Source organism: Rhyacophila brunnea, unplaced genomic scaffold (assembly GCF_057557595.1).
Source record: "Rhyacophila brunnea isolate RB1 unplaced genomic scaffold, BYU_Rbru_1.0 scaffold_8, whole genome shotgun sequence".
Taxonomy (NCBI): Eukaryota; Metazoa; Arthropoda; class Insecta; order Trichoptera; family Rhyacophilidae; genus Rhyacophila; species Rhyacophila brunnea.
Genome location: NW_028233350.1, coordinates 6,840,456 through 6,867,550, shown reverse-complemented (window position 1 = coordinate 6,867,550; position 27,095 = coordinate 6,840,456). Strand labels below are relative to the sequence as shown.

Sequence of the window (27,095 nt, the reverse complement as noted above, 5' to 3'; positions counted from 1 at the left end):
TTCCTTGCCCTCATTGTAGGTACATGACTCGACACTACAAAAATATGAAGATCACTAATCTATGGCGTTGATCTTCCACACTCTCACATTGTCACTCGTCACCTTCAACAAACGTTTGAAATTATGATCGCCCTCGTGCATGGGCCCCATAAGGGCGGGGGCTGACAGGCCTCTATCTAGCCTGGGGGCCCGACGTGGCGAGTCGAAAAAATAAGTGAGATAAACACACATCACAAATTTGCTTTATTTAAAATTATGTCGTTGTACGATACAATTATTGATTTCGTATTGATTCTCGACAACTCCATAATTCAATGTAATAAAATCAATGACATTAATATGGACGAAGCATCTGGGAAAAACATGACACTCACCTTTTTGTCGGGTCTGCCGAATGGTATAATTTATATTTTAATATCAATATCGTTCGCTCAAATGAACACTGACACTAGACACACTGTTCTAACGCCATTACAATAAAGGTGATATTGCCATAAATTCCCGATGCGTGATATCGCATAATGGAAATTGGGAAATTTTGTCACGTGACGTCTACCTATACATGTGCGAATGTCGCTATGCGCGAATTTACTTGCTAACTACTGTACTGAGTGCGTTGTCATTGATTAAAATATATATAAAAAAAACATCAAATATACTTACAGACTAATTTTACCGCGTACACTATTTGGAAAACGCTACTTTAGAGCGTCACACTGCATTTATCCTTAGCGATAGGTAGGGGGGCCTATTCCGGATGTGGTGCCTATGCCCTCGTGAAGGCTGTCCTCCGAGAAAATAAGTTGTGAATAAGTAATGAGTTAGTTATACCAAAATGTTCCTTATTTCAAACTTTACTGTCTGGAAATCTTCTTAATAAATAAACAGTCTTTATTTTAAAGTCTTCCTTTTTACGATTACTTAATAAACTCACATGATAGACCATTTCAAACATTTTAACAACTTCAAAGTCAAATTACTCTAAACTAGTATTCTCCAGTTAGTGTGTTCTGCCAGAACAGAGACGAAATTATTTACATTTTTTGCTTCGATACTAGATAGTCGAAATCGTTTTGTAGTGATCGTCTCAATCATCACAGGTAACCGCAAAGTAAACTAAAAACGAATCCGGCATTATTCAATATCGCTGTGGTCTGCATCTTCACCTGACGCTTGGATGCACCTGTAATAAGCTGTTTAATAGCAGGTAGCGTAGTAAGCAGTAGTGATTGAGGATAACGGTGAACGCGAGAGAAGTCGGTCGAGTGGCGACTCACTGCGCGATAACTGATTGGTCTGGGTTCACGTCGAATTGCGTGCGATCAATCAACCGGCATGTACGTCATCTCATTCATACCGTGGCGATTAATTAGCAGCCCTGCTATCTTATGAAATAGTTAGTTTATTAGATACAGACTACAAATTACAGGTCTGTAAAGGGCTTCGAATCGGTTACATGTAAATTCTACGTGAAACATTTCACCGTGGCACAGTTCACCGTGAGCTTTCTTAGTAGGGTCTCCAATTTTATTAGATTCAATATGAACATTAATTCAATTTTCATAGGTAATTTTGGCAAAATTCATGAATTCAAGAATGAAAACCTAACCTTACCTAATGAATAACCCGGTATATCGGCTATTTTCAAAAAATGTTTGCTTTCTGTAAACCGACAAGTGTTCAACCAGTGTGTGCTTCCCGTGATCACATATGCGTGTGAAACATGGACCCTAAGTAAAAGAGAGATCCAGAAACTTAGAGTAGCACAACGTGGTATGGAGAGGTGCATGCTGGGCATAACGCGAAAGGACAAAAAGAGGAATGAGTGGATAAGGAAGCAGACAAGGGTTTGCGATGTAATAGAGTTTATTAAAAGCCTTAAATGGAGATAGACACATAGCTTGAAGAAGAGACAATCGTTGGACAAATCTAGTCATCCAGTGGTATCCAAGAAGTACAAAACGTCCGCAAGGTAGACCTAGAGGTCGCTGGATCGATGAAATGATAAAGTTCTGTGGAAGTACGTGGCAACGCAATGCACAGAACCGAGAGAAGTGGAAGCAGCTTGAAGAGGCCTTCATCCAGCAGTGGATAGATTCATGATGATGATGATGATGAAACCGACAAGAACCGTGTTTTATTTAGACATGATTTTTTTGTCAATACTATACGATCCAAAGAGGTTGGACGGTCTTTAATATACGGCCATATATTTCCGATACAACATTTCACGGTGAAGTATGATAGGGCGAACTGCATACGTACAAGTTTCCGGACAAGTTCAGCATGTCGGGGCCATGATCAAGACTATAAAAGTACAAAAATAATCGACTTGTCTAAGTTTAAGACAGTATAAATCTCATAGCATGAGACGGTACGATCTCTCTCTCTCTTGCTCTGTTATTATTCAAGAATAATACATAGGTACTTACTTGGTAACCGTAAGTTTTTTATGACAATTTATTTTGATTTTATTATTGGAATTGGAAAATAAGTAAGCGATACGAAACGGTGTACGTAGGTACGGTAGATCGAATATCTCTCAAAATGGTAACATCTTAGAAACGCATGACTAGAATCGTGTATTCACTTATTCTGTGCATACTGTGAGGTGAATTATCTAATCAGCCACCAACCTGTCGCGGCCAACTACTAGGTTCCGTTACATTTGTTTTTTTTTTCATTATTTTTCTAACTTATTGCCAGATCCGTCCCGTAACGGGAAGTGTAATGGGCGTTTTGTTTGTCTGAATTTAATAAATTAATTTAATAAACTATTTCTTTTATTCAACGAATATGACACGAATTAAACATTTTATATAGGTACTTACTGAATATCAGCGGCGAAGGGTGGAGGTAGGCTGTTAAGATCTTACATAAATAGTTTGTTAGTTTGTTTTCATTGAACTAAGACTACAGTGTGTAAATAGTGTTTGTTATGTTTTTTAAATTCAATTTAGCCCTGCCTAATCCAAGCCATAGTACATAATAGTCAAAACACTTTCGTTTATCTATAAAATATATAAAATTCTGCCATTAAACCATACATAATTTTAGATATTTTATAGATAGAAGAATTTTTTTATCAATTATGATTTGGTTGAGGCAGCGCTTCATGAATTTAAAAAAACTAACCAACGCCATCCGTAATATGTATTTTTAATTCAACGAAAACAAAGACTGAAAAAGTGTGCACTATTTTAATCGGATCGCCCATTATATACCTAAACTAATATGGTTTGGTTTATGCAGGATATCATTGAATTTAAAAAAAACTAACCAGAACCATCTGCAAATTGCATTTTTAGTACAATGAAAACAATTAAGTATGATTGACCATGTTTAGTGTGCACTATTTAAGTCGAATCTTAACAGCCTACTTCCACCCTTCGCCACCGCTGAATATGCTTAATTTGAAAACCCGCCGGGTGTCGTATTTTACAACGTTTTCCTTAGCTCGTATTCTTATTTGTCCGGTGGTTCTTTGTCCGGTACAAATCTTGCAATCGATTTTTAACTAACTTCCCGACTATTGAAATGAATAATGACATTTGAAACTTTTAGATGATGCACGATGCCAATGCATTTTTTAATACTTTTAGCCATCTTTAAGTAGAATTGAATTCATTTTCAGTTAATTCTGTTTTATATGAAAAGTTATTTCGGAAGAAATCCGTAATCCAATCCACTATTATTGCTTGCTAGGGGTCTGGGGTCGTAGCAACTAAATTATTAATATATACGTGCGTTACTATGGAAATCAAAATGACATTTCAGTATTATTTCTATCAAGTACAAATTTTTTTGATCGTTTAAGCAAGCAAGTCAAGTTTATATGATTCAACAGAAAATTTAAAAACGTTTTATATAAAAAGTTCTTTTTATTTTGTAATTATTTTTCTATGATTTTTCCTGGTGTGTATATGCATGAACTGTTTTCAAATTATGTGTATTTATTATTTTTTTAATAATTATTGAGTAAATCACATAATATAAAAATATACGTTTAAATATGTCACATCCGTATATAATTGAGATGCTTAAGTTAATACAGTATAAGAGATATAATACAATTAAAAAATAATTTGACGATGAGCACATTTTATATTTATGCGTGAATTGGATTTAAACTTGGAATTCGTAAATATTGTGCAGTGCACTTGTATTTGTTCAATCTTCAGCACCTCAGTTGTCATATTTCACGTCAACACGCAATTATCAAATAACAAATCCTCATTAATGTATGATTATGGCATATTATTCAAGATGATTCAGCATGCTATAACGTCAGACCGTAGACGACTCCATTATACTAAATGTAGGAGCCAGTCGGCGCGGTATGTGTGCGCGGGGTTTAGAGGGGAATATATACAAAAAAATTCAACCACATGTAGTTAACCTAACTTATTCGTCATTTATACCAATTGGGGATCTCTTATGGCTTGGTTATTTTTTAAATTTAAAATTATTAGCAAATGTAAAGTCAGTACGTTAACACTACATTTTTTAGACATGCTGACGCCATCTAGGAAGCAAGTTATTGACTTGTATGTCCCTGGTAACTATCTTAGAAATCGGGACCATCAGTTGTTTGTTCTCCCGAGGAGCAGAACTAACCTGCCATTGGTGATGCCAAATGGGACGGCAATAACTCTGTCCAACCGAATCGCTTCGGATGTTGATATATTCCACCTACGTGAGGATGAGTATAGGTAGACGTTGTTTTATAAATTCTTAAAATAGGGTCCACTTAGCTCATTCGGTGTGCTTCCATGCTTTATAATTTATATTTTTTTTATAATTTTTGTACCTTTTCATACTGTTTTTGTGATACTGCATATATTTATTTCTTCTTTTCACCGTGTCTTTGTTTTTAAATGCCATGCTGTGAACGTCTTAAACCTATAATTTGTTTCTTCTTCTTCTTCTTTCTCGGCACTACATCCCGGGGCGGGATTTGGTCTCCTCTACAATTGTCCTCCACACGCTCCTTTCCCTGGCTGCTCCTCTCCAGTCTCCAGCCCTCCCCATCTTTCTCCAGTCCTCTTCGATACAGTCAGCCCACCTCTTCTTTGGTCTGCCCCTAGACCGTTTCCACTGTGGGATCCACTTGGTCATGGTTTTTGGCGTCCTGTGCTCAGGCATTCTCTCAACGTGTCCAGCCCACCTTAGTCTTTGGGATCGACAGAATTTCACCACCGTTCCATGTTTTATGTTTTATAATTTGTTTACGGTATGTAAAAAATAAATACTTAAATAAATTTTGAAATTTTTATTAAAAAATCATACTTAAATTATTTATGAAATTTGATGACTTTTGATAACACTTCGGACACAATTATTTTCGTCGTGATTAAAGTATAGCCCAGATGGCGTAATATTATTCATAAAGTACGTTGGCTGGAATCCAATGCTTGCGGATTTTAATGCTCTGTATCATTATTTTTCTCATTGGTATTATATCTGCTGAAATTTTCCAAATTGTGTATAATATATAAACATATATATATATATATAATTGGGCTAATAAGTCCCTCACTGCCACCTGATGTCTAAAAAAAGAAGTGTGCCATACACTTCATTATGTATAAATTCCTCTCTAACCAATACGCGTTCCCAACAAAAGCATTTTCTGACCTTTTAGCATAGATTAAAAAAGAAAATAGATTTTTCTCTTATAAAGAACAGCCAACGCTAGCTGACTGTTGAGTACAGATGACCTTTAAGATATTTTTTCTTGTTCGTATTACAGTTTTGAAGATGAGTCGATACCGGAATCTTATTTTAAGAATTTGTTTATCACCTGCTAGGTTCACTGATTAATTAACAAAACATTTGGTTATTTTAACATGCTCGTATTTCAAACGTATCACTAAGTTAATTTAACCGTTATTTAAACAATTAAAAAGTATATATCCGCTCATCATCACGTATTTTTTTCGACTAATACGTGGTGTGAATGAGAACTCTGCCATTCTTGGTAATATTGACTTGTGTGTCCCTGATAACTATCTTAGAAATCGGGAGCATCAGTTGTTTGTTCTCCCGAGGAGCAGAACTAACCTGCCATTGGTGATATATATTCCATCTACGTGAGAATGAGTATAGGTGGACGTTATTTTATAAATTCTTAAAATAGGGTCTGCTTAACTCATCCGGTGTACTTCCTTGTACCTATATACTTTATATTTTTTGTATTTACACATTTATACTGTAGAATAACTTAATATTGCATAATTACAGTATTACATAATACTGTTTTAATAATATTTCTTTGTTTCTAAATGTCATGTTGTGAACGTCTTAAACTTATAATTTGTAATGTCCACAGTAAAATAAATTAAAATTGAAAAATTGAAATTGAACCTCCAAGATAAGTCTATTAAAATTCTTTACCGCTTATATTAATAAAATATATTCAAATAAAAATGACGGTTTTACGGATTATATTATATTTATTTTATCAAAACTGTTTCATCTACCTACATTTATAAGGGGCGCAGTTGTTATTTGTTTAGTCAACTACCCCCGTAATTATTTTATATTCAAATGGTTGCTTTTGTATGTGATGTGTGATATTATATGGACAATGTTCAAGGAAAATACGCGTTCGTATTTATATCGTTTTGTCTTTTATTTATATGGCACAAATAATACACTAGTGGTATTACACAGCAGATAGCATGAAGTTATATTAAACTATGTTTTACGTGTAAAGGTCATGATCCTCAGTCCTCTCTAGGAAATCCAATCCCGAGCCAAAATTCTGATCCCGGGATTTCGGGATTACAATCTGACAATCCCGGGATTGGCATTTTTTCCATTGTTAATATAAAATTTTTATATTTACAAATAACATAGATAAAATCGGTCAAAAATAAATGTAGTATAATTTATACTATTTAAGACATTTATTGTTAATAATGTGAATTTAATAGGAGATTGCTGTTTCTGATAGTAAAGACTTAATGAATGTATTAGCGAGATTTAAAATAGTAAAGCAAATAATCATGGGGTACTTATGGCCTTTCCGCTTAATAAATCTAATTAGTCAGACACATATGAAATTGCCGTAAGACGTATGATATCATGGTGGAATTACTTTGTTAAAGGTGCGAAGCATTGTTTTTTTCCAATCTTTCCATTTTTAATAATTTGTGTGAAAAAATAAAATGAATCGGCAACCTACACATGGGTATAAATCAAACTTCATTCAAACTCAGTTTATTTCTAATGTAGTTATTTTTTATTAAAAGTATTTTTTTCTGTTATATTCTCGCTTTAATTTTATTTTCCATAAAAGATGATAAAAAAATCAATCCCGGTATCGAAAATAGCTCAGGATCCCGGGATTGAAATCCCTAGTCCTCACCAATATGATCCTCACATGATGATCACCAATATTAAATAAGTGTCAAGGCATCAACCGATAGTAGTTGTCAGTATTCGACGTATGACGTATTCTTAACACATGTTTAAGTTTATCCCGGTTTATTCCTTATTCGAGATCGGTTACCTGCCACTCCTTACCCGTTAGATATTTCAGTTCCTATTATTTCTGAGTTCCCTTATCTATACTTAAACATAAAAAAAACTTACAATGACATTTATCGATCGGGCCAGACGATCGGTAGAAATTGCCAAGTCTACGGCATTGTTCGTGTAATTGGACGTAATGCCAGGTCCACACTGGCAACAAGTTGCTGGCAACCTCGTTAGATTTTACGATAATTATGATAGTTATCGTAAAAATTCTTAACCAATTATGATAATTATCGTAAAATTGAATGAGGTTGCCAGCAACTTGTTGCCAGTGCCAATTTCACAATTGGTATGAACATTGAGCCGCAGTAAAAAACATATACACCCACGATGGCCGCGCGGCTTAAACGTCGGCCTATAACGTCGTAGGTCCCAGGTTTGAATCCTGGGTCTGGCAAGTACACATATTGTTTTACAATTTGTGTATAAGTCAGAGTATGGACCTAATATGTTGAGCAAGTGGCTGACATCCATTGCTCGTAAAAACAAAATCTGTTAATACACACCTCTACTCTGTGGAGGCCCATATGATCTTATTAGGATTATTATATGTAGGATTAGGATTATTATAGGATTAGGACATGTTCGGAAAAAAAACATAATTAGTAATTAACATTAGCAATTATAATATAATAATGAGATCATTATAAACTATAAAGCATGTATGATACAGTTCGGCGTGTTATCCAATCGCTGTATCGGAAACATACCTATGTAATTAATATGACCAAATAGAGTTTCGCCGCCACTGTGAAAGCAATTTCAATTGCAACTTGTTAAAAAAACCGGATTGCAATCTCACTTTACCTCACCGGCTCAATTATCGATATCCACCAGGAATTTTAAGTGAATCTAATGTGACTTGAACAGATGATTCGAATACATAAATAAATGAATCTGATCAATAACCCTTTCATGGGATCTGGCCTCATATGGGGACACATAGTAAAATTATGTTTAAATAATAAATTATTGCTATCTATGGGTAAGTAGTCAAACTAATTGAATATATAAGTGTTGAAGCTTCTAATTAAATCAATAGATGGATGATATATACCCTGTATTTTTATTATTGGCATTTATAAGTCAGCCATTGGCTTGATCTGTCAGAAAGCTGAATGTGTGAAACTAATTATCGTTTTTTTCTCTGAGGATTGTGTTTTACTCAAGTAAGTATTTTTTTATATAATGTTAACATGTTTATTGCATAACCTATTTTATAAATTTTGTTGAAAATTGCATCTTTTTCATATAAAATCTTGTTTTTTCTATCTGTCCTCATATGTGCACTCAGAGCATGAATGGTAATAAATGTCCGTTAATGTGCTGAGTGCACATTTGAGGACAGATAGATTTCATATTGGTAAAAATGCTATGTATTTGTGATATATATATATTTTAAGTGGACATAATATATGTGAACAATGTTCATACCTATTATTTAACTCCTTAATTTTGTTGTTACAGGATGAATAACAGCGAAAGATATTACAGATATAGACCTCTGACACAGAAGGAGATTGAGGAAATTGTAACTGAGTTTCCTGAGGACTCTGAGGATGACAATGTCTCTGATGATGATGATACTATTGATCCAGATTGGAATATACGAAATGTCAATGATGAGATTATTGATGAGGATAAGCCAGCGGCACAAGAAGAGGAGGAGCATGCTGAGACCTCAGCTACCCCACCATCTGCAACCAGACAATTTGAAACTACTCCGGTATTCCCTATGCCGGATCGACCACTTCCATGGTATTCAGGCAAGGAAAATATGCACGCCAATAACGCACCTAAATTTCAGGGAAAGCATGAGTTGTTATTTCACGGAGAAAGGCCTATTGACTTCTTCAAACAGCTTTGGCCAGACGATTTGATGGATCTTATTGTACTTAATTCCAATTTATATGCCACTCAAAATGGATATGATAACTTTAAAATGACGATTGGTGAATTAAAAATATTTTTGGGCATGAATATAATAATGACCTATATCAGATATGCCAGGATCAGGCAGTACTGGTCAACGGAAAGAGGTCTGCGATGTGACATTATTGCTGATAGTATGTCAGTAAAACGATTTGAATTATTCCGTCGTTATATCCACTTTGTTGACAATGCGGACATGCCTGGCACCACAGACAAATTATTTAAAATACGGCCAATACTAACAAAGCTATCTGAAACATTTGCAAATGCTGTATCACCAGAAGAACACCAATCTATAGATGAAATGATCATTCCATTTAAAGGTAGGTCTATTATAAAGCAGTTTATAAAATCAAAACCAAATCCTTGGGGCATAAAAGTTTGGGTTCGAGCTGGAGCTTCAGGTTATATGTACGAGTTTGAAATTTATCAAGGAGCTTCAAACAAGCCAACTGCATCAGCATTTGGTGCAACTGGAGATGTGATTTTGCGACTGTCTCAAGCATTGTACCATAAGAACCACAAACTTTGTTTTGACAATTTCTTCACTTCAGTACCCATCATGCAACATCTCCAAAATAATCGAGTATATTGTATTAGAACTTGTCGAGCTAATCGACTCGGTGATGCTCGCAGTAAACTGAAGACCATATCGGACATACAAAAAGAAGGACGAGGCACACATACCATTACGACATCTAGCGATAACGTTAGTGTGGTACAATGGGTTGATAATTCCGTGGTTCACATTGTATCCACATATTGTGGAATCGAGCCCACAGATGAAGCCGATAGATGGAGTAGCAAGGAGAAAAAAATTATCAAGGTGCCACGACCATGTATAGTTAAAATATACAATAAAAATATGGGAGGGGTAGACCTGCTTGATTTTTTCATTGCCTTATACAGACATTCAATAAAAAATAAGAGATGGTACTTACGAATTTTTTATCACATGTTAAATGCCACCATTGCTAATGCTTGGCTGTTATGGCGCTTAGCATACCCTAACAGTAAGAAAGATCTCTTGGAATTCCGAAGTGAAGTGGCGATGTCACTTATTTACCAAGGACAAACAACTAGAGATAGAAAAAATCGGGGACGCCTGTGTTCAACCACTCCTCCACCCAAAAAACGTCAAATATCCAAAGCGCCATTTGATTTGAGGTTTGATAATAAAGGGCATTACCCTGGGAAATCCACGGCAAATTTTGCATCAAGATGCCATGAAAAAAATTGCCATAAAAAGACCAGATATAATTGTAAAAAATGTAAAGTGCCTCTTTGCCCGGAATGTATGGAACCATTTCATACAAACTAAATTTTTATTATACCTACCTACTTAAAACATGTCAAATTTTAATGTTTAACTTGCTTGTTTAAAAATAAATAGTATACTCCATATCCCATGAACGTTTTTTCCATTTTAATTTCAAATGACAAACTTGCATACAAACAAAAAATACAACCTTACATGTGCTGAGTCCCCATATGAGGACACATATTTTTCTAGATTATCGAATGTTGAAAAAAAAAAAAAAAATATTTTTGTCTTATTCATCTACCAAGCATAAAGAAATAGTCATGAGAAAAATTTTTCCTAATGGATTTAATAATTTGCCCCTGAAAGGGATAAATTGATTGAATCAATTTATGAGTCAGATCAGTAAATAAATGTAACAGTTCAACAAATTCATCGAATCAATACATGACTCAGACCAGTAAATGAATCGAATCCCACGTAAATCAAATATAGAAAATTAAATAAATTATTTTATATACCTATGCGTATGTATAATTTGCGGTTAAAAAGGTTTTTTATGGTGGGTAAATTAACGCAATATCGCGATAAGCATTGTAAAAACTAGTAGTTAATTTTGTCGTAATTAGGTAGGATGCCCGTAGCTTAATTGGTAAATCACATTTGCGTGAATCCAGTGGTTCCAGGTTCAAGTCCCGTCAGTCGTCTTATTTTATCAAAAACGATTCTAGTAGGTACCTACGTATTTTCAATATAAAGAATGTTTCATTCTAAAATCTTGTGAATTAATTATTCGTTTAATAGAAAGAAATTGTTTATCAAATTATTAGCAAGTGTAAGTCTGTTATACTTAACTAAAATTTGGAGTGATCCTGGCGTCGGTTAGTAATTTTAATTTAAAAAAAACCATGGTTTAAGGCTATACTTCAGCTGGGGCACGGTCTAAAACGATCGTGACTATGCAACGCAAAGATTGTGCAAACGACGCGTGCAGAACAAAACATAATTTGTCATAAAAAGTCAACATACGTCCATTTAATGTTATGTTTATTGTTCTATTAGTAATAATAATAATATATTCATTGACATGTTTTCTTTTTCAAGTAAATGGGTAACGTTCTGTAGTCATCTTTACACGATTTAAGAATTAATTCCCCCGTCGCCATCACAAAAAAATTAGCGTGTTCACAGCTCGACTTTCGCTCTCCGATTGCAATTGCAATTAGGGAGATAAATATATGTTTAATATTTAATATAAATGAATGTAACTTTTTATATTTATGAACGTTACCCGATATAATAATGCTACTTTATGGGTAGCATTATTGAATCTTTGAATATTTATTTAAAATAGTCAAAATTAAAATTTTGTAAATGCCATTTCAATGGTGTTTTGACAGCTCAAATGGTTTTTTAACATACGACATGTCTTAATATGTATTTTTTTATAATTATTATCAAATTCAATAATATCGAAGCTGTGTATCGCAGCATCGAAATGAAATTGTAAGATAATCAACAAAGGTGACGTTTAAGTGCGATGTTCGTACATTCGCGTTGAATCACGCACATTGAAAAATTATGGAAAGCCAAGAAGTAAAGCAAATGAATAACCTACGCCCTACATAATAGTACAAAATGATAATATGAATTACATTAAATTGTACAGGATGTTTTTTAATCGATAGCTATTACGGCTGTAATACCATTATCAAGAATATCAAAACGCGGTAGTAATATAATTCATATTATAATTTTGTGAAATGGAATTCTACCAAGTATGTAAATGCTGACTCAATTAATATCTCCATAGTGTTTTCTTTCAAGGTTGATTGTAATCGTGATATATATATATTTTTTGTCAACGCGTATTGAAAGATAAAGCGTCGATGAAAGAAGAAGGAAGAACACGCGATGACAACCCAAAAATCTAGAATAAATTACGTATTATTTTTATAATATTCTCATGGTGACAATATAATGACTAGGCTTCGCATAGAGAACTGTATCGTCATTTACCTGCCTCAAATGTAAATTAAGGTGGAACCATTGACGATGTATTGTGGTTGAACCCAATTTTGCCTACGTCGCCCCATAAATTATCATTGTTTAATGTTGTTTGTTTTTGCCTTTAATTACACCGGGGGGTTCTAGGTGGCCTACGCGCCTAACGGCATACCAGTGATTCTCAATATTTTTATCACGCAACCTTGAGGAAAATTTTATATTTTAAATACCAGTGAGGCATCACGACCTTAGCCTGAAAGCGTTCGTGCGTTTTCCGGCTGATGATTTAATTTTCTGCCATTTTACCTGACATCTTGGGTCATTGATTTTTGTTATTTTGAGTTAGGTTACCTAATATTATTTAATATACATAATTTAAATTTTAGAACAAAAAATCTCAGACCGAATGGAGTTCTTAGTTTCTAAAGTAGTTGTAAGGTATGTTTATTCAAGAAAGAATATCGTAGATATTCTTAAAATATAGTGTGTAAGTATTATAGATCCAGCAGTTATAAGTTGTCCGTGAGAGAGCGCCACATACTAACATTTGACATCATTCAATACTTTTTATGAGATTAGTTCTAAATACGAACATTGGACACTCTTCTCGAAACATCTCTTGCATATACCCACTAGAAAATATTAGAACCTGTAACCGCTGGATTCGCGCCAATGTGGTTTTGCAATTAAGCTACGACCATCCTACTTAATTATGACTAATTTAACTGCTTAAATGCTTATTAAATTGCGTTAATAATTTTTCTAATGGGTACCTATATGTATGAGATGTTTTCAAATTATTTATGTTCAATAAATATAGAATGTTACATTCTCAAATCTTGTGAATTATTCGTTGAATAAAAGAAATAGTTTAACAATTTTTTATGCTAAAAAAAATGCGTTTCATGTATACAATGTAATAATGTTTCCTTACATTTAACGTTATTAACTTATAGCGCCTGTACATGTGGATGGATTTACTGGCAGCAATAAGTGCGGATTTTAAACTATAACTGTTTACACGTTTAAGTCCCGACTGTCTCTCCAATCGCATACTTCAAGAGTAAGCGAGACGCGATGTTGTCATTGTATGGTACTATTTGACAGGTAATGAAAATCGGTTAACCTCAAAATGAGTATAGTTCATTTTTTGCCGGCAGGTTCGCCACTATCGTTCTACTGCGCAGGCGCTGATCGAAACTGTCGCATGAAAATTCAGACTGCAGGAGAATACATGTTTACCTATATATTTTCTTGCTGTGGCCGCGATAATACTTACTGTTAACAGTAAATCCATGCACGTGTAAATGGGGTATTATATTAATGCATATATTTAAGCCAGATTTAACTTTGAGTCAAAAAAGTGGCCCATTTTAAGTGTAGTTATGAGAAAGTACTGTGAATTTATCAGTTTTATTTGCCAATTTATCTATTTTGAAATTCATCTCACATTGTAAATTACGTATCCTTGATTTGACTCCAATGCATTTAGTAAGCTAACCAAGAATTGAATGGGTAGTATGTACTTATATAAAATTATTTAACTCGCGAAGTATGGCAGTTCAGAATTTAGTATTATAGTTCTTTCCATTGTATCAGGCGTACATGAGAATAAAGGGGCATTATTGTTTTGTACCGACTAACTTGACTTGTTTAGACTGAATATAAGTACCCACCCAAGTATTAAGTAGTCGGCATAAGGAAAGCTTCAACTACGTAATAGGTAATGGTTATCCGACCTTATATGTATTCTCATGTCCTGTTACTCGACAATAATTCTCAGAGTCGGGTCGTGGACAGAGAACGCCGCATTCTCGACTGTTCGACGATTTTCGATTGGTGCTTATTGAACCACAGACCCGCACCTAGGTGCCCATAATTTAATTGCCAAGGCTAATTTACAAATATACCACCGAATTACTTTGAACACTATTACGTAGTCCCCTTTAGGGAGAATAGTACTTATCTATTAACCCCAATGCTACACACGTCATAACTTACTGATGGTTGAAGTTCCGAAACGATAATTAGCTTGTGATATACGTGCCTACCGGACACGGTTATAAAGTACCATAATAGGTTTAAATTTAAAAAATAAGGCATCTATTACTCTGTTATATTCCATGTATAGTGGCATGACTTTGAAAAGAGACCCATAGATGGCTATGTAGACGGATTACGATTTAACTCCGTAATTGATATCTCTCGCAGATCTCACACAGTCTTACAGCCAGTCAGTTTAGTCGGATTAGCTCTGACCCTTTTGATCATACAGGACCTCTATTTTGAGACCAAACACCTTATACTATCGAGATTCGTTTCTAGTGATAAGTGTTGTATCTAGTTTTCAACTGTGATACCTACCTGAACTGAATTAATCCTTTGGAAAGTTCATCTGGTTATTTGGTCGAGCGAGTCATCTTATCTTGTTAATCTGTTTCCGTGTACCGTTTGAAGTCTCTGTTATTGTTGATTAATCTCTGTGAACTCTGAAAAACCGGAAGTTTTTCTATTTTATAACTAAAACATTCTATAACTGGCGACCAACGTAAGCCCAAAGTTTTTCTAAGTTATAAATAAATAAAAACCACCCTATACATGTCGATTTGTTTTTATATTTAATGTTGTAACATGTCTTATCATTGTTGACATATTATCGTCTATATGAGCCAGGGTTAATCAATTGCTAGATGAAGTTATCCCCTAGCTCCTTGCACGAATCCTGTGTTCAATTCTCGCAGCCACATAAAGCTGCCGAATTCGGCAAGTTCATTGAACAGGCTATGGTTTTAGGGCGGTTCAATGGGCATTGTGTGTCCCATCTAACTAGAATTTTTATTACATTGTGGTACTAACTAACTACTAGTTGTAACTCACACCCCTATAGTATTCATAATGGAGAGATATACAAAGGACATAAGTTTAGCTTTAAATATTTATTTAGGTAGGTGCTGCCTGTAAAATAAAACCTTTGATAATATTATGTATATCTAAAAATTATCTGGATGACTTACAGATAATTTCACAATGGTTGAAAGTAAAAACTTTCCGTATGAAGATGTAATCGCGAAATATAAATTCCCTTGAAAAGTGAACGGATATAAAGCATAAAGCTAATGACAGCTAATGCATGAATTCGCAGAGCTTTTGTAGACTTTTTAAAATCAATCAGTAAAAGAGTATAGTGTTTGATATAATATGTATTAACTTTTATTGGAATAGTTATACTTCAGAGGTGAAGGTGTAAAGACGAAAGTCTGCTTGGAGTGGCTCGAATGAGTCAAGGAGAAATAAATTAATACAATGGTAAAATGACAGAGCGTGTACTGGTGCTCCGCATTGTTGAAACTTCGAGGCGTTTCGATGACCAAGCCCGAGATTGTCGTATACCATCGAACTACATAATATGTCACACCTTTAGAATATGCTTATTGTAGATACGATGATTGTTAAATTACTCACTGATGCTTACTTGAAATAACTCTGACAAGGCCCGAGGTTATTGCCCTCTACAGCACCATGTTTTGCAAAGTACTGCGAAATGGGTAAATTATTTTATTAATATCTTCATAATTAATAAATACTACAAGAAAAAAAATTAACAAACTTGGTAAATATAATTTACTTATATCTTTATTATCCACAAAAAAATATAAACTCCATTACATTTGATGGTCTTGCAGAATCCGTCATTTATTTACATGACGGTTCTGTGAAATCGTCACAGGTCCTGAGGATTGACATGGAGGTGCCATTATCATTTTATTGGATGCAATAATTATATCTCTGAAGTGGAGACGTGTCCCTTGTAGTGTCATCTCCGTGGGATGCATGACCCTTCAAAGGTCATCCATCCATCGCGAAAGCATGACTATGGCTGAATTGAGGATGGGGTATGTCACCTTTTTTGACGTACCTACCTAATGCTATATTAATTCATTATTATTCGTCGCTATAAAATAACCTCTTATATTAATAAATACCGATCATACTATATTTATCATACAAAAATCGTAATATTATAATGATAGATACATTTGAATTTTTTCCTCTTTCATACAAAGGTTTCGTTTAAAGCGCTGAAATGTCTTGCTTCTTTAAAGAATTACAAAATCTTTGAATCTTTTAGTATAAACAAAACTTGCAGTAAGTACAAGTTTGTATATTGCTACAATTTTAATACTCAGTGGCGGCTATTGCATATACGTACGTACGCCAATATATTCACGCAAATTAATTAAGTTGAACTATCTTTGTTGGTATATTTTATAGGAAATAATTATATTTGTAATATAATTTTTTTATCATAATTTTATTGACTTCATTTCTATTGTAACGGGACTCGAAATCAATCAATGCTAATACCACGAGACTGCTTTAATACAAATTTGTTTGTATCAAGATTTTTTGTGAAAACGGCGAATCAACCATTTTGGCGAAATCAAGATTTTAATGAAGAAACAATATGTACCTCACTAGCTTTATTGTGTAAAAGCGACGAATTTGTATCTCCACAATAAAGTACTTAAAAACGGTAATCGTAAGTGCAAATATCCACTTAGTTTTACGAATAATAACCGAATGTGACGTATTAGGCATTTTAAAATATTATATTATAATGCCTATTATAAAGACAGTATTCTTTCTAAGCTTTATTATAAACTTGTTAAACATTTACAATCATCCACAGGTAATTAATAAACAAATGTCAAAAAAGTTAAAAATCCTCCTAATGTAAAATGGCATTTTGGTTTATTCGCCCTTTTCACAAAACACCGACGATATAGCAAAAGGTACTTGATTTCGGTGTTTATTTGTTCAACACCTTCCACAAAGTGTTCTGAGTTATGACTACATACTTGTTTCACTCACGCGTTTTAATACATAGTAACACAGGCTTGCCATACGTCCCTATTTAACCAGGATTATCTATGTCTGTTAATGAGTGTCGAATTCGCGAACAATAATTTTAAACCTTAAAACGACATTATATTGAATTAAAAAAATCTTCTATTGATTGCGTTACATCATATCGTATGCATTTATGTTATTGTTATGTCAGTCATCGCCAGACAAACAGCAAAAACGTGGATGTCAAGAATTTTTGTTTTGTCTTAGGCATAAAGTCCACTAAAGCAGGCTTGCGGGGCGCTCGCGCATTTTCTATGTGAATCATCGAAAATACAACGTAATCAAATACGCCAGCGCACACTGGACTTGACGACGCATTGTGCCCGCCTGCCCCATGAGTCACCGTTGTTGGCATCTCAGCGATACGAATTAACGAAAATACAACGTAGTCCATTCATTGAACACGGCAAGCAAAATCACGCTCCTCGAAGCGTCGTCGACAGACGGGCGAGAAGCCATTATTTAAAAACAGCGAACTCTTTGTTTTGTTATTGCGTGTCCGATATTAATTACAAGCCCCGAGAAATTTAATAATATTTTTATTGCTTTGTTATGAGAGACGCTGATAAAAATAATTATTTCGTGCTTCTTGAGCCCCTTATTACATAGGTGAAGGGTAATGCGCGGGTGGGAGGGGGCCTACTCAGTAGTGAGCGCACCGATCGCTTTTTTGGTGGGCTTTATGCCTTAGACATATTATTTATTGATATATCTTGTTTTCAATAATTAGATTAGCCTGCAGCCCTTTTCTAGTATTTTTTATGATTTTATTTTGTCCCAGTTTAGATAAAAAATAAATATGGTAAGCCCACGAATAAATACATAAATATAGCACGAGTAAAATTAATATAAAGTATCTATATAAACATACAAACCAAGATGTATTTATGCCAAACATCCGTCACATGTCTCGAAATATTCTTAACAATATTATTTCATTGTCATTCAACAGTCTGGTTGTATTAATATCTTCCAGTTCGAGAACCCGCACAACGGAACCACTGACATTTTCAGACAAGACACCTAAGCAATGATATAAGTACATACTGAGTACCGGCTTTATACATTTCAAAGCGTGGGATTTTGCGAACTCTATAAAAATCACTTGCTTTTTTGGTTCTATACAATTCGATGTATTATTTCACCTGGCATTGTTGTCATACAGACGTGTACCCTAAGTAAGCATATAAGGCGGCCATAGACGGACAGTTTTCGTAGCAGTTTGAACATGGCACAGACAATAACTGTTCAATAACTGTACGTTAGTGGACACACCACAGATCAGTTTAACTACCCCATTTAAATCTGTCGAACTGTCAACAGACGTGCCCATATACGTACAGTTATTGTCTGTGGTAGATCAAGTGTCAAAAACTATGGAGGTTATGTTCGCCGAGATCATACACAGGGGTACCATGTGTTAAATTAGTTTTAAGTAGGGTATACTTGAACGAACGATTGATGTACGAATATTTTTACTTTGTTAGATGTATTATGATTACAATTTATTGTTTGTGTAAATATATGTCCAGATTCTTTTATTTTGAATAAATTATTCATAGTATACTAATTGTTGTTTTAATAAAATTTAATTAAGATAAAATACACACGTATTGTTTTATTTAAATCAGGGTTATATACATTAAATTTATGTAATATGTTTTATTCAATCACCAAAACAATTTACTTATTTGAAAAATATAATATATTAATTTGGTACAGACATATTAACAACACACAATAAATATTGTTTGCGGTACCTAGTTGACACTTCACAATATTCGTAATTATATAATATGAGTAGCAAAAGAATACGCAACAAAAATAATATACTTCTTATCGAACGAACTTAGAAGATTATGACAGAACTGTCAAAATTTGCCGCCAAATCGCGCCAGCTACTCCTACTTTACGACACAGCTAGCTAACGTCACCCGAAAACTTTCGGTGAGTTGAAATTCCAACAGTTTTACAAAAACACGGGAGTGGGAGGTCGCTGGCAGTTTGAACATGGCACACATCTGAAAGGTCGAAAAGTGTCCGTCTATGGGCGCAGCAGATTATCTACCAAAGATAACTGTATGGTTATTAACTGGCATGTTCAACCTGTTACGAGAACTGTCCGTCTATGGCCGGCAATACATCCTATGCCCCCACAGATTTCGTACAAAGCAAACATTGTTAACATCTATAATTTCATATTCCAAGAAATTTCATGTAAATTATAGAGCACTATTAAAATCATCCCAAACATGAATTAACTATTATCTCATTGACGTATGAATTGCTTCTATTTCCATAACCCTACGCACTTATAGAAAACATATACTTAAGTATTCTGCCCTTCCAAGGAAGAAGGCAGTAACTCGCAAAATTTGTGAAATTGAGTTATGAATGCCATCCGTTAGGTAATTTTGAAAGCTATATTATATTCTGTTCACTTTAAAATAATAATTATCACTTAAATACCGTTAAAATCCTTAGTGAAAAAATGAACATCTGCTAAAATAATAAAAAAAATCTTAGCAAAAAGCCAGTAATTGCACCTATTTATTGCAGTTACTGCTTGTTTATTATTACTTTATTTGTATTTTAACATCCTACTAATAAAAATTATCACCGTTTTTTATTAATTCACAGTACTAAAATTGGGAAAAAAACACATTGTGTCATTTAGCTGAAGTTTGTGAGAGTCAGTTACTGCCTTCTTCCTTAGAAGGGCAGTATTGTTTTTGTATTATTGTAACAATGATGTATTAACAATAATTGTAATGCATATTAGATAATATATTATACATAATATTATATTCGAACAAACGTATTTGTTTAATTGTGTTAGGTACATTATATTATGTTTTATTTGGAAATCGTTTCATTACATTATTACAAAGAGAAACAAATATAAAATATTACAACTTCTGTCATTTATATAATATATTATAATTATAGTATATCGTCGTCGAGTTGTGTCAGTGGATCTATTATATACATAAGGCGGCTATCGACGGTAGTTTATCATGTTTATGTATCGAGGCGGTTAATTATTACAAACGGTCTTAAAAATCTGTATTATCTTAAGATCTGTAAAATATCTAAAATTATGTGTGTTTTAATGGCATAGTTCTAGATATTTTATAAAGAACGAATTTTTTCACTTGTATCTACTACGGCTTGCATTAAGCAGTGTCTAATTAAATTTTAAAAACCAACAAGCACTATATACACATTGTACTCTTAGAAAACAAATATGTTTAACTGACAAAGTTTAGTACATATGTGCTATTTATGTCGGATCTTAACAGCCTACCTAGGCTGATAAAATTATTTATTGAAATCGCAACAAATTAAACATATTTTTGATATTGTACGAATGAGTTTTAATTACACAGCGAATTAATTAAGAAAGCATTTCTCACTGGTGCCGATACGCTATTAAACGCCGATACGCGAATAAGCGAGAAATTATTTTAATTAAACTTATTTTTCATACAGATATTATATAAGATGGTTAAGTCAGGGTAAAACACTTAGTCGATTGTTTAATCTGCTGGAAGAGATTAAAAAAAATTCATTTCAAAAGGTCAAACGTTTAGATAAGTAACTATCATTGACTGATGGACATGGCGTTTTTGACTGATATTTGTGAAAAATTAAATAATTTAAATCAACTTCAGGGTAAACATAAAGATATAGCAGAAATGATTAGTTCTATAAAAGCCTTCAAAGCTAAAATACAGTTTTGGATAAATATTTTTTCGAAAAAATCTCTTGTACATTTTCTAAGGATGACAAAAGTGATTGGTGAAAATATTTTTGACATAAAATTATTTTTGCATAAAAGCTTTTAGAGCAAATTGAAAATAGATTACAGCATTTTTTATAAATCCGATATGCGCCCGCCACTATTATCCCAAATCTCAAATGCGCCCGCTACCGCAAAAAGGTTAAGAACCCCTAAGGTAGAGTGTATGCTTCATAACGTCGCACTCCGGCTCTAGGATGAAAATTATGTAATATATTCTAAAAATATATTTTTTACATTTATTTTCTTATTACTACATGTTATATTAATACAAGATAATATCATTTGATCTAATTTTATGCGCAGTAATCAGGGAAAGAGGCTTATCAGTGTAGTAAAAGGTGCAAAAAAGTGCAAAGTTATAAAACGTATTCTCCAACACTCTTTGTTTCCTTAAACTCCCAAGATTAATAAGCCATCCCTCGCCATTGTGACATACTCGTACATACGATTCCAGCAAATACGTAAATAATTTAAATTATATCGCTTGAATTAGTGTGATTACTGATTACCAAACCGTTTGTTTGTTTGTTTACCAATAAATAATTCTGTAAGTAAACAAAATGAAAAATGTGTGTCAACTATTACCGCGTTTCACAATGGCAACACCTTTTATGCGAAGGTTGAAGAAAATGTGTTCTTAATTCAAAACGGTAATAACTTCGTTTGGCAAGATAATGATTTTTCTAATCAAGCCGCGAGTTTCGTCTGGTATATTGTAAATAATTGAGAAGTCAGTAGGTTAGTTGAAAACTGTGTTTTAACATCGTTTACCGTTCCGTTTGAATGGACGTTACGCGTATCCACGTCAAAAATAAACTCTATTGCACGTTTCTTACTCATTATTACTTACTTTGCTATTAAACTGTTTAGTTATTCCATGGTCGTGATTTCACTTGTCATACGTCAACGCTGGGGTTTACCTCTATATGAAATAGGCACTTGTAATAAACAAGTTAATTAAGTTAGTGCCAAAAAAAATTGTTAGTACCTACAAGTAATTGTGAATTAAATAATTATTTTTATTTTATACTGAATTTAAGAAAGTTATATTCTTATTAAGACGGTACTTCAGTGAAACGGCAAACAATTTTCAACTATAGGTGCGACGAAATTTTGGATTCGCTGGCAATCGGAGTGTGAACGTCGACCTGTGAACACGTCAATTTATTTTGTGATGGCGACGGGGGTATTAATTCTTAAATCGTGTAAAGATGACTAAAAAACGTTACCCATTTACTTGAAAAAGAAAACATGTCAATGAATATATTATTATTGTTACTAATAGAACAATAAACAGAACATTAAATAGACGCATATTGGATTTATATGACGAATTATATTTCGTTCGGCACGCGTCATTTGCCCAATCCGCGCATCGCCTAGCCACGATCTTTTTAGACCATGCCTCGACTGAGGTATAGCCTTAATGAAAATAGATATTTTTTTTAAACTCAAACATGCCCACCACAAAGTTAGATTATTCGCAAGTGCAAGTAAATCATTCAGTTGTTTAAGGTAAATGCGTCAATTACCAAAAGCGGTTACATGTAAATCGTACGTACAACATTTCACCGTGGCCATGAGCTTTCTATCGGAAAGAGATGACCGTATGATATACGGTCTCCAATTTTATTAGATTCAAAATGAACATTCATTTAATCTTCATAGCTAATTTTGGAAAAATCAAGAATGAAAACCTAACCTAACAAATAATCCAGTATATCGGCTATTTTCATAATTTGTTTGCTGCTGGCTTCCTGTAAAGTGTATACTGACAAGAACCGTGTTTTATTTAAACATGAATTGTATGTCAGTAATATACGACCTAACGAGGTTGGACGGTCTTTCATACACGGCCATATATTTCCACTGACAAGAACCGTGTTTTATTTAAACATGAATTTTATGTCAGTAATATACGACCTAACGAGGTTGGACGGTCTTTCATACACGGCCATATATTTCCGATATAACATTTCACGGTGTAGTGTGATACGGCGAACTGAATACGTGCAAGTTTCCCAAACGACACCAAAGACACGACCAAAAGCATCTAGCGGGAAAATACGATGTTTGCAATTTGAGATATTTTTTTGATAATTGTCATTTTAAAGTATTTTAATCAATAAATGCGTACATACCTATCTAAAAGCATAAAAATATCTTTTTATTTAAATTGAAAGATTAACTGAATAACTTCATATTTAGTTTATTAATTTTTCTGTGTTATTTTTTTTGAGTAATTCATAGTTTTTATGGTTTTTATATTTATATATATATTTAAAATAAACTTATTTTGTATATTTAAAAAATACTTAAAACATGTCCTTTTTATTTATATCAAACTGAGCTTCAATATTGTGACCACTGACCATACCGAAATCAGATAAGGCGTGATATTGATTTCAATATTTAAATTATATACTTTGATTTCAAAACCATACTAACCATGATCAAATGCGTTTTATTGTATTTCAATTATTTAATAGGTCCCATTATAACAGAACACAATTTTCCAAAACCATTATTGTATTATACTCGTATATTATGTATACTGAGTGTATATTATACCATAGATAGTTATTTATATATGTTTGCTTTCGCGTGTTCAAATGTGATTTCTCCACCAGTCACTTTTATAGTCAAAGGAAATCTTCAATACATCCGCAGATCTGCCCTATTTCCGGGGATTTTTCGAAAGCTCTGTGTGGAAAATTACACATATCACGAAAGCCATATAATATATGATTACAGTGAACACTCGAAGAAAGTTGTATTTTCAATAACATTATTATTTAACTACAGTAACTTCGAAGAAAGACACTTGTTATCGTAATCGTCAGGAAAATAACATCGTTGATCCGCCAGGGTGAGATAATCGTTTAGTCATCCTGGAATATCACAATGTTTGGAATATATTTATACGTTACAGACAGGTTGAACACCAACATAAAAATAAATCTTCTCTTGTGATAAAAATAATTCTAGACTGTCAAATGATAATTAACAGTACATTAGTAAAGTAGATAATAATTTCAATTTTTTCAATTTTAATTTATTTTACATATTGTGGACATTACAAATTATAAGTTTAAGACGTTCACAACATGACATTTAGAAACAAATAAATATTATTAAAAAAGTATTATGTAATATTGTAATTATGCAATATTAAGTTATTCTATAGTATAAATGTGTAAATACAAAAAATATGAAGTATATAGGTACAAGGAAGTACACCGGATGAGTTACGCAGACCCTATTTTAAGAATTTATAAAATAACGTCCGCCTATACTCATTCTCACGTAGATGGAATATATCAACATCCGAAGCAATTTGGTTGAACAGAGTTATTGCTCTACCAATTGGCATCACCAATGGCAGGTTAGTTCTGCTCCTCGGGAGAACAAACAACTGATGCTCCCGATTTCTAAGATAGTTATCAGGGACACACAAGTCAATATTACCAAGAATGGCAGAGTTCTCATTCACACCACGTATTAGTCGAAAAAAATACGTGGCCAAATATTGATATCTTCTAGCACTTAAACTACAGTATGTTAGCATACCTAAGAGAAAGTCAGTTGGATAAAGCCACGGATAGTATCCATATAACCTCAAATAAAGGAGTCTCAAAAATTTCTTTTGAACTCGCTCCACCATAAGGTCATATTTCAACTGATGCGGGGCCCAAACAATCGACCCACTCTCAAGCCGGCTTCTCACTAAGGAATTATAAAGAATTTTTAATACAGTAACATCCGAAAAGACCCGGGAAGTACGCAAGACGAAGCCCAACATTTGTAGCGCCTTTTTACAAATGATAGCTATATGACCACTAAATGACAGCTTACTGTCAAACGTAATGCCAAGATCCCTTACAGATGGTATTCGCGAAAGAACTCTGCCATTCATCGAATATTGGAAAAATAATACTCGCGAGGCTCTGGTAAATGATAAAATATTGCATTTTTCAATATTGAAGTCCAGTTTGTTACGCCTGCCCCAATCTAACATATTGTCTTTATCAAGTTGGAGTTGACGACAATCGTCCAAGGTGACAACTTCCATGAAGCGTTTCAGGTCATCAGCGAACAACAAAAACATAGCATTTTTAATGACCATTGCTATGTCATTTATAAAAATCGTAAACAGCAATGGCCCCAAGTTTGAGCCCTGAGGGACACCAGAAAATGTATTGAACATCTGTGACTGATAGACGCCATACGATACGTATTGTTGACGATTCCTAAAATAGCTCCCGAATAACTTCAGAAAACGATCGGACAATCCAATTAGTTGGAGTTTTTCCAACAGGATGTCGTGATCGACTCTGTCAAACGCTTTTGAGAAGTCATTGTAGGAACAGTCAACCTGATGGCCTCTATCTAGTGCTGACGACACATAATCTACAAATACCATCAGGTTAGTTTCCGTTGATCGGCCAACTCTAAATCCATGCTGCTCATTCATTATAAATGACTCAATTTTTGGATAAATCATGTTATGCATGATCATCTCAAGAACTTTTGCGGGTGCCGAGAGAACAGCCACCGGCCTGTAGTTCTCCACTGATGACTCAGCACCACTCTTATGGATTGGAGTAACCTTTGACATCTTCCACAATTTGGGAAAGATACCCGTCTCCATCACAAGATTAAATATATATGAAAGCGGGCCTTTGACAAACTGACAAATAACTGTAACTGTCAATAAAATGTAATATTTCTAAGAGTACCTACATGAATAACGACGTAGGAACTGGTCCGTTGCCCATCAGGTGCCCATTAGATATAATTAGCATGTTATTTAAATGTGGTAATTAAATATCAATTAAAAGGTCCGCAGGTAATGGGAAAATTCTTTAACTAATAAAACACAATAGATTATTAATTGATATAATTTAATAAATATCATCCGCTATATTGTACATTTACAACAGCATCGCGTCTATTATAAATATTTTTGGTATAAATTCCCTATAATGAATACGCTATGAGTAAACCAGATCGCACATACAAATTCCGCTCGACTAGGATACGATCATAAATCAAAGCAGGCGCTAATGTTGCAACTGTCTTCCATGCGCACATGTGAGGTCATGCCGGGACAGTGGCGTCAAGCGGCTAGCCAACATGATTTTAAAAAAAAAACATCTTCTGCACATGCGCCAATGCAACATGTTGTTATTCTACCTGCGCCATAATGTCGAGTGAAATGTCACAAGCATATGTTTTTTCTACCAAAAATATACCACCAATGCTATGTGAGGTTATATATTAAATTATATGTGTTTTGTGAATAACAACAAAATAAAAAAAATCGACGTGTTGCAGTCGATGCGATTTTCAATGTGCAACCAGGCTAACGTGCGTTTACCAGTAAATATTTAAGACTTAGAATTCTTTAAATAAAATATATGTATATAATATATTATATTGCTGATAGATTTTAAATTTTGAGTGGTAGGTAACCAACCACTGCACATACGTATTTTGTTTTTTTTTTTCTATATTACATGTTTATTTGTTTTACATTTAAATCATTCAATCATTAGCAGTGTATTTTCACGCATAATTTCCTGTAATATGTTTGTAAGGTACGCTATTGCGCTTGCAATGTTGTATGACTTCTTC

General features: G+C 33.8%; 1 protein-coding gene across 3 annotated transcripts in view; it reads left to right on the top strand.

Moving 5' to 3' along the window:
* Prosap (SH3 and multiple ankyrin repeat domains prosap) overlaps nucleotides 1-27,095 on the top strand; it is a 349,544-nt gene that overhangs the window by 121,249 nt on the left and 201,200 nt on the right. The window lies entirely within an intron of this gene.